A 10,961-nucleotide genomic window follows, 5' to 3' on the forward strand; every position below is an offset into this window, starting at 1 on the left:
TCCTTTTGCACTGATATCCTCTACCACCTTGCTGTCACAACTGGACATGTAGGTACATACCATGTTTAGTAAGTCTTCTGGTCCAGGCTGTGTCTCATTATCAAATTTAATGACTCACTTACCCTTATTCATTAGATTTGTATTTCTGAGGGTTTTTTTCACTTTGAGAAGAGTAACCAATAAACTCCTTAAGTTATCAGGAATTTTCATCATTTTTTTTAAAAACTGACTAATGTATGAAATGTGGGGTTGTTGAAGCAATTTTAAATCTCAATCACATGAGGTCATGAGTATCAAAATCATGTTCCTTTAATGTAGTAGACTCTGCTGTGTCAGTAGAGGAAGGCAAACAACTGGCCATTAATGAACAGGAAGTTGTGTAGTTACTAGTTTTTAGGTTTAAACATTATTCGATATTCGAAATATGCCTTTGCTTGGAACTATCACATGGCCCCCTTCTTTTGTGACAAATGAGTGAAATCCCACGGTATCTGTATGATTATAAAAGATTCTTCATTAATGCAGAACTACATTTTGCAAAACATTTTTGAAATAGTGTTACCTGAGGGTTATAACAGACCTAATTTGTCTCTAACAGCTATTTCAATGCAAAAAATCTCCTCTTTATGGATATGTTGGACACGAGAAAGCATTGAAGTTTCATCCAATTCCCTTTTATAGTCGACATCTCATCTGTCTGTCTGTCTGGCTGTCCATAATGATTTTCTTCCCACAGCATAACTCAAAAACTGTTCAATATTCAATATTATTCAGTAAAAGTGGTAGATATACCAAACAGACATTGAGGTGGTGCCTTTAGCTATTTACAGATTTTTGTCATTTTTTTTTCCTGGAAACAATTCAGACTTTGTCTCAAAAGGGAAGGGTGGAGTTCGTTTCCGCAGCATAACTCAAAAACCGTTCCATAATTTTAGACCAAAATTGATAGATACAGTAATCTCAACCTATGGTTGTGCCTTTTGCTGTTGACAGATTTTTGGCATTTTTTTTGTTTTTCTATGACACGTTTTGGCCTTAGTCAAATGGTGCAGTGGGTTCGTTTCTGGAGCAGAACTCAAAAACCAGTGAGTATTTTTCTGCAAACGTGGTACATATAACAGTCAGAACCAAAAGTGGTGCCTTTTGCTATATAAAGGTTTGCGTGATTTATCATTTTCTTGATTCCCAGGGAAACAATTCGGACTTCGTCTCAAAATGGAGGATCTTGAAGTGATGCCTATCTGTTTACAGATATTTGCCATTTATATTTTTCTTGATTTCCATGGAAACAATTCAAACTTAGTCTAACAAGACATTAAGTAACAGTCAGATGATTTGTCCTTTCAAATATGTGGGGGCGGGGGTGGGGGGGATATGTCATCTTCTGATGACTGTTGTGATTTATTATTTTCTCGGTTTCCGTGGAAACGCTTCGGCCAAAAAATTTCTCAAACGTTATAGGGGCGTTTCGTTTCCGGAGCAGAACTCAAAAAACTTCTAAATATCTGTCAGTAAAGCTTGGTAGATATGTGTGGCAGACCCCAAAGTGGTGCCTTTTGCTATTTACAGGTTTTTGTGACTTCTTCTTTTCTTGGTTTCCATGGACTTGGTCTCACGGAGCAGAACTCGAAAACCATTTCATATCTTTCATGGCAGATATATGATACAGATCTTGAAATGGTGACTTTGCTGATTTCATATATATGGCATTTATATTTTTCATGATTTCTATGGAAATGATTTGGAATTAGTCAAGCTGGACTTTAACCTTAAGTGAGATATGGTATGGTATGGTATGGTATGGTATGGTATGGTATGGTATGGTATGGTATATTTATATAGCACACATATCCAAGCACTAGTATATGCTCAAGGCACTGGTATTGTTTCCCTCGATCACTGGATGTCAATCTGAACAGCACATTGTATTATCAATCTGAACTCCCTGGGGAGTATGCATGTCATGCTGCCACTAGGTGCACCACGTTTATTGTGACTCTCCCATCCTTACAAGGTACCCATTCACAGCTGGGTGGACTGGGACACATAGTCACAGTACTTAGTCCAAGTTCACTGCATGTTGCTGTACTGGAGTTTGCCAATATTCATGTGGCCACCATCTGGTCATATGCCAACAGATTTGTGGGTTGTGCACTGTACATTAGAGGTCTGCAACACAGAAATAGTGTGCACACAAGGTTGACTTCAAGGTTTTTTACACCCGATCACAGTTGGGCTTGATCCTGACACCTCAACCTCGCTGGGTCACTAGCCTGGCACCTAAGGCTGTTACATTGGATCACAGACACATTTTGGTCAGTGTCCAACACTGTAAGTTGTGCAGCAGCATCAACAAGCACATGCTATGTAAGTTAAGGCTTGCTAAAATTATTTTGAGTGCAGACGTCAACAGTAATCATCATGCTCATGTATTTTTGTACTAAGGTTTGGAATGTACAAATCATGTTTAACTTGGAACACATTTTTCAACCAGGACTATCATGGACATATGATTAAGTCATTCTTCTTTAGTCAACACATTATATAGATTGATAGAAAAATGTTATCACTAAATATACTGCCTGTGCCCTGTTGCCATTACCTGTGCATTGTAAGGAAGTCTGTCTTCTTCATGCACTAGGCTGTTGTGTTTGGGAGTTTGAATCAAATTTGGTGCTGGTGTGTTTCAACACCCTTGTTTTTTGCTGTTTTTGACAATGTTTCTTTTCACTCAAACTCAACGAATAGTGAATTATATTTAAAGTGCCCATTAAGCACACAGAAACTTACATTTATCTAAGAGTATAAATGACTTCACCATGATTCAGTTTATATATATGACTATCAAATTTTGTGATGTTCCCACTTTCTTTTTTTGTTTGTTGTTGTAGTATATAATGAACAATATACAATTAAGGAAGAGTCCATTATGGACAGTTTTTGAGTAGTATGTCCTTGTACCTAGAATGTATTTTTTCACATCCATAGCTAAGCCAGACATGGTACATGAACATGTCAATAAATATGGATTAGTATCTGTGGCTTTTGCACTGAATATGTTTGTCTACTCTTGTTCATTTTCAGTAAATTTCATAACATTATTAACATTAATCACATAATGTGAGGTAAAAAAAGAATGGTAAACATGACATTATTTATTTCTATACCTCTCCATATATCATAGATATTGTTGAGTGTGACATTTAATAAGAACAACAAAAAATAAACAAAAACATGTGAAGTACAACTGAGCCTAATGATTGATATTGATACATTTCAGGCACAACCTTCAAGAAAGAAAAGTAAGGAAGTCGCAGTGGCTGATCCGTCTAGACAGCTGACTTTGTGTGCTGGCGATTAGGGTGCAGGTTCAAGTCCCAGATGGGACTCAACCAAAAAAGTACTAGAATTTGTACTTTACTAGGAACGTGTGATCCCAAATCTGACATACATTTCATTTGATCGCTTCCTTAATGGCAGTGTAATCACAATCAGTTATGCCTTGATATGGGAACAATAAGTCAAACTCAACATTCCCAATCTCAGGGAAAGGTAGTTGACAAATATCAAATAAAATATGCGTGATCTAACATGAGATATCAAATGTGATTTTTTAAGGTCATATGTAAAGTTTTAGTCACAGATTAAGAAGCATCTCCCTGATACCTGATATAAAGGAAATTATTGTTGATGTAATTATTGCTGAGACGGATACACAGAAAAGATGTATTTGACTTGCAAGTTTCCACTGGTGAGGTAATATATGCTGAGCTTTCTGTGAACCCTTAGTACCAATACTATATGCCATAGTAACAATCAGACAATTCCCTCGGCTCTGTAGTGGCATGGCTAATGACATATTTGTCATTTTTCCATTCATCCATTTCCATCTCAAGTGAAGCATTATGAACTGAATGCAGCGGCACTGTTGAATTTCTAGATTTAACATTTAGTTAGGGTAATTCATGCACCCACTTGCCATTGTCGTGCAGTTGTGCTGGATTTATACGTAAAATGGCTCCCCATCAATAAATTCCTATACAAAGTGGTGACCATGTAATCAGTCTTAGTAACCTAGCCTATTATTCGGCAGGAACAGTGTGGGACATAAATTGCATGTAGTTAAAAACCTATTCCATTTGTGGTCAGGGTCATGTGACAAATAAAATAGTTTAAAATCTCTAAAAAATAGAAGTATTCAGCAAGAACACTGAGAAGTTAATCACAAGTTTGAAATGCAGTTTGGTATCATCATCCCAGAGAACATGTCCAAATTCCCTAAACTGTAGATTTTAAAGGCATCATTCCATTTTTGGTGACAGTCATGTGACGAATAAAAAAGTTAAAAATGTGAAAAAAATAGAAGTCTTGAGCAAGAACATTGAGAAGTTAATCACAAGTCTGAAATGCAATTTCGTATCATCATCCCAGAGAACATGTCCAAATTCCCTAAACTGTAGATTTTAAAGGCATCATTCCATTTTTGGTGACAGTCATGTGACGAATAAAAAAGTTAAAAATGTGTAAAAAATAGAAGTCTTGAGCAAGTACATTGAGAAGTTAACCACAAGTCTGAAATGCAATTTGGTATCATCATCCCAGAGAACATCGATTGCATTTATTCTGATGGATGTGAAAAAAAGGCAATGTAGAAGTTAACGAGAATGCAAATGAACAGAATTTAATGCTGACGAATATCTAGGAACAGGCATCCACATCACGGTACATGACAGTGCAAGTGATGATGGTTACTTTGATGGACTACATTTATGATTTGTGAGAGCCTGATGGTTTATTATTAGTGTATGCTGCATGTGGTAAACATTGGAATAGTAAAGGTATACCATATTTCATGAACTTGACTTTTATTAAAACTGACTTTTGTGATAGTTTCTTCTTAATTAAGGCTGCACATAACTGCAACCATGCGTTGTGTGCATGTCTACTAGGAAAGCATGTTAAACTGTTTCCCTTTGCCAGAAATAAGAAAGTTGTGAAAAATGAAATTCATGATATATGCAGAAGTCTGATATATATGACATGTGATGCTATGTCTTACTATCTAATAAGTATGCTGTAGGTTTTAGGAAAAAGAAAGTCATTCCTTCTTAAAATATTCAGCTTTGTGAGTTATATTTGCTCCAGATCTTTCCATATTTTGTTTCTGTTGGCCTTTTTGTGAAAGGTAGCTTCCTATCATGAGTTCATAACCAAATACCAGATTATTTTATAGCCTTGTTTTTTTTAATAGTGGTAGTTAAGCTCTTGCAAATACAAAGGGTATAATGTTCAGTGTGATAGAATTGTAACTGCCATATACTGACACATACATTGTTGGTTAGCCAATGGCATTACTTGTTTGTTGGATTCTTTTCGACAGACATAAAGGTATGTGTGTATACCAACTTAATGATTTTAGTACTACATATCATTATGTTTAACATGGTATTCTTCAAGTCTGCTACTTGGGAAGACAGGCTGCACTGTTTTGTTTTGTAATAAAACACCTTAAACAAAATTGATTTCTTTTGTCATTTTATGGGAAAATGTGACAATGGTTATGTTTTACCTGGTCACCTGATGCTCCACAACATTTTTGAATACACAGACAAGTAACACCATGATTTGGACAGAAAATGTCCACTGTGACATGTTCACCAAGAACATGATTGTCAGTGTTCAAATGCATTTATAAGATGCCACAGATAATGGCTTTACTCTTAGCTCAATGCAAATATTTACAGTTGATATCCTTGAATGTGATGTGACTGGTATGATATGAGGTATCATAAACAACTACCTCTCATTTTACACTTTATTCATATTTTCAAAAGCTGTCCCAAACTTGTAAACTTCTGATGTCTTAAGAGTCACATGTGCATGTGGTACCTTTTGTAAACTGTACTAAAGGTGTCCTTAAAAAGTGTTTCTCATGATGTATAAGCACACCTATATTTCAAGTTTATTATTAAAGAACATGACACATAACCCAAGCATTGATCACCAAACACCAAATTCAGTTCCAACACTGGAAAAATCAGCAAGTAACCCACCACTCTACTGGAATAGTGTGCATGGTTTTACTTCACTTTTAGCAATATTCCAGCAATATCACGATGGGGAACACTGGACTTGGGTCTCAGGATGAGCAAACACTTTATAACCATACGGAGAAGAATTCATGCTCTCAAATTTTCTTCAGGTACATGCTCACCCATACTGCTTAGTGGAAACAAAACAGGCTCAGTGCTGAAGAAAATGTATATATTTTGTATATTCTTTGGTTTTATGAATTTACTGGAATCACTGACTGATTAAAATAAACTGTAATTATGACTTGACAACAACAACACTCCATTTCCATGTCAAACTCTTTCATACAACGATACATAACTGATACATGTACAGTGTCATGAATGTACAGTGGTAAACATGTACAAGGAGTGCTTTCATTGATTTTGTCCATGCCAACCCTGGGGGTCACTTGGTAGACTTACTTTGGTGTCATAAAAAAACATCATCACCCCGCCCCAGCGGTAAATTATCAACGGTGCCTTACATAATTACGATCGATTTTTTAACAAACATTGGGACATGACTTTATTTTCCGTTGTATTGAACTGGTAGTTAGGGTGAAATACATTCTCATTCCACGCTTTTCAACTTTACACGACTGAGCAGAAGTAAATGCTCTTCCGTGTTCAACTGAGAAGTTGTGCGTAAGAAAGACGTACGACCTGGTCACATAAGCTCCACCCACTCATGCATATTTATGATTTATGTGCACTTAAAGGACCACGTACTAAACTCAATTTTTTGGTACTCTTTTTATCACTGCATATGAAAGACTTTTGGTTAGTCATAAACAAAACCCCATTTTTTTTTTAAAAAAACCCCCAACTTGTGGTTAATTAATACCAAGCGTTTAAAAGTCGCTAAAAAACCGTCTGCTTCTCTCTCGCCCGCAAACGAAACCGCAGACTGGTTACGTAACCCTGTCGTCAGAGCCCTACAGTGACGTCATAGAAGGAACGATTTCTCGTTAAATGTATAGAAAATGTGTAGGAAGCTCGTCATTTTGCTGATTTCTCGACGTCACCAAAGACATGCCGAATTGTGTTGCCGTCAATTGTTCCTTGGGGTCGGATGATGGTGTCACTATGCACAGATTTCCACCAGACTCCGTAGTTTGTGCTTAAATTGGCTGTTAGTGTGTGCGAAGTGAGCTTTGTGGAAGCCTGTGGTATATACTAAATCGGATGGTTCGCCCCCAACCACGCTTCCAGGATAGAAAATGGAGTTCAAGTTTCATCGAGTTTATAAAATCAAGACTGCTTACTACACATTGCTGACCAAAAGGATTTTTATATCGCTTTCTTCCTCGGAAATGAGGTTGTGGTCGAAGTGACAATATTATCGTGAGTAATCTTATATTGACCCCTTATGTTGACCGCTTCCAAGAGTGAAATTGTTATGCTATAAGCAATGTCATGTAAAATCCTAATGTCCATCAATAAAATACATATTTTACTACCAGTAGAAAGTAATTTTGATTTTGAAAGTCTGTGAAAACAAACTTAAATAGCATTCATCCTCAGACAGGGCGCCGCCATTTTTGAAAATCGTGAAGTCACGGGCAAATGTCCGTTAGAACTATTGAGATTATGATTTGTTCTCATCAAGTTAGAAAATCAAAACTACTTTTTACTGGTAGTTAAATATGCATTTGAGTCATGGCCAAAAGCATTTTGCATGACACAACTTTTAACATAAGGACTTCTTCCATGGAAGCAAGGTGGGGGTCGAAGTGACATTTATATTGCAAGCAATGTTATATTGACCTCCACCTCACTTCCAAGAGTGAAATCGTTATGTTATGCAATGTCATGCAAGATCCTATTGTCCATCAATAAAATACATATTTTAGTACCAGTGGAAAGTAACTGTCCTTTTGTAAGTCGGTGAAAACAAAACTTAAATAGCATTCATCCCAAGACAGGGCGCCGCCATTTTTGAAAATCGTAAAGTCAAATCCACTTGAGTTAATGAGATAATGTGTGGTTTGTTTTCATCAAGTTAGAAATTCAAAACTACATAAATATGTATTTGAATCATTACCAAAAGGAGTTTGCATGACACAACCTGTAACATAACCTAAGCGAGGTCGGTGTCGAAGTGAAAAATTTACTTGGTTTGTAACGTTCACTCACCAGTATGTAGACGCTTGTCAATATACTAGTACGTCTTTATATTTGGTCTCATAATCCTAATTACTTTATAATCATACTTGAATGCATTTGCTTGCAACTTAAAAAAAAGAAGCGATCTTTGAATGTATAACAAGAATGTAATGTGTAGACATTTCATATTTTTCTAATATGAATCATAATTCGCACGCACGCCCAAGTGTATGTCGTCTGCATCATTACACTAAACGACGAAAACAATGATTCTGTTGAAAGCTACGACAACTTAATTAAAACAAAAATGCAAATATTAAAATTAAAGTTATAGGAGCAATGTCAGGCTATTACCTTGTTCGAGGAATGTATCCATCAATATTAAAAAAGACAAGTGATATATAATTCATCTGCAGATTTCCCACGTGATGTGTCTTTTAACAGTCTAAAATACCAAAACGTGATGTATCGTTTCAGGTTTTTCACATTGCTGTATAGTTTAATTGGTTACCCAAGACAGCACACCTGGCAACTAATTGCATATTGTGCGTCATTCTTTTTAAAAAGTTATTTAGTCAGCCAATAATGAGCAATCAATCAATATATTGACGGTTAATCCTTTGAAAGAAGGGTGTTGTTTTTACGTAGACACAGACACGACAGAGTGTATTCAGTATAGATTAGTAAATGTACATACATAAACACTACCTTTTGACAACTCCCCCATTTTAATCCCCATAAAACTAATTAATCAATCAGCGTGTTATCGGTTAATCTTTTGATCGATCCAGACAAAAGAAATGCCAAATGGGGGCCTTTGTCGGGTAATCTAAGTGGCGTTACCACTAAATATACCTGTTATAAATTCATTAACTGAGCATCAAGTGAATAATAACAATTAATGTGTAGGTTTATACCACCTAACACGGATTACAACCTAGCAACACCAAGTGATTTTGACAGAATCGTCTATGAAAACAAGGGTTGTAACTCGAAAACTAGGCAAAGCAGGAGACAAACCTAAATGATAGTAGATCGTGAGAACATATAGTTTCGCGATTGCAGGTTTGTACAAACCTGTAAACGAAATAGTTTAACCTCTGAAATGTAGATGAATACTGCACAGACCCCCATTTCTATACCCACTATTACGTCACTGAGACGAGCCGCTCTGATTGGTTGAAATTTCGTTTGCGGTTGTGCACGATTGACAAAAAGTTTGATTTAAGGTAATTAAAGATAGAAATGAGCATTTTGAATGACGGGGTTTCATTTATAACGATGCCAGCAAGTGATTTTGCATTTGTACCCTATTAGAGTATATGTGACCTTTAAGACCTGTCGGAGTTTAAGGGCTCAACAGACGTGTGAGGTTTTTGTGTAAGTTTTGACTTTTTCCCTTGTGTAGGATAGCATGAATCAATATCCTCCCGTCAAAGGGTCTATGCAAGACCCAGATGATTTATCTGAGCAGAAAAATGTGCCCGTAGAGGTGCATAAATCTGCAGACAAGATTATGTCGAAGGACCACGTGGATGGTCTGGGCATGCCCCGTCAACCGCAACCATCGGGGTCGGGCAACAAGCAAGGTTCGGGAGTAGATAGCCATCCAAAACAGCACAAACGTGCACGAATTTACGCACGTGTGGCTTCCGCCTCTGACTTTGAGTCTGATTCTGACATTTTTGAACTGTTGGAATTGGTAGAGAAAACTATCTGTCTTATCGGTCAGGCCAACGTCTCTATGAATTACAATAGAAGACTTAACATTCTGGCCACACGGTCTAAGGATGTCAAGAAGCCTAAACGCCCCATTCTCAAGCATGACACAGTTTTGTCAGAGACTAAGTGCAGACTCCTTGGGGATGCCTTTTATGAGTGAGTGAGTGAGTGAGTTTAGTTTTACATGGCACTCAGCAATATTCCAACCATATGGCGCCGGTCTGTAAATAATCGAGTCTGGACCAGACAATCCAGGGATCAACAACATGAGCATCGGTCTGCGCAATTGGGAACCGATGACATGTGTTAACCAAGTCAGCGAGCCTGACCACCCGATCCCGTTAGTCGCCTCTTACGACAAGCATAGTTGCCTTTTATGGCAAGCATGGGTTGCTGAAGACCTATTCTACCCGGGACCTTCACGGGTGATGCCTTTTATGACATCATTCTTAAAGAGCTCAAACGTAAGACCAAAGCCAAACTGATATTTGATGCTGAGAAACGTTTAGTTTGCAGACCATCTGGCAGACACCATAGACGCAGTGATAGGCAGACCTTTCAGCTATAAGGGAGTCGTCTGGAACATTTTCTAAAAAACTGGCAAAAGATCAATTCAGATCCTAGGATACTTCAAACAGTTACAGTTTTCGAGATTCCGCTGTTGTCAAAACCTATTCAGAACCGTGTGTTTCAACCAAAACTAAAGCTCACAAGAGAGGTGGCCTTGAGCCAGGATATCCAATCAATGCTTTGCAAACATGTGATAGAGGTTGTTCCCCAGTCCATTTCGATGGACCCAGATCAGTTTCTAAGTCCGATGTTCATGGTTCCCCAGAAAGATGGAGGGCAAAGGCCAATCATTAATCCAAAGGCTCTGAATGCTCACATTCCTTACATCCACTTCAAGTTGGAAGGACTACATCTGCTAAGGGACTTGATCCGCAAAGGGGACTACCTGTGCAAGTTGGATCTAAAGGATGCGTACTTCAGCAACCCAATGGCACCCACATGAGAAAGCTACTCCGCTTCTCTTGGAAGGGTGTTCTGTATCAGTTCCGA

This window comes from Haliotis asinina, chromosome 3 (genome assembly GCF_037392515.1).
Source record: "Haliotis asinina isolate JCU_RB_2024 chromosome 3, JCU_Hal_asi_v2, whole genome shotgun sequence".
Classification (NCBI taxonomy): Eukaryota; Metazoa; Mollusca; class Gastropoda; order Lepetellida; family Haliotidae; genus Haliotis; species Haliotis asinina.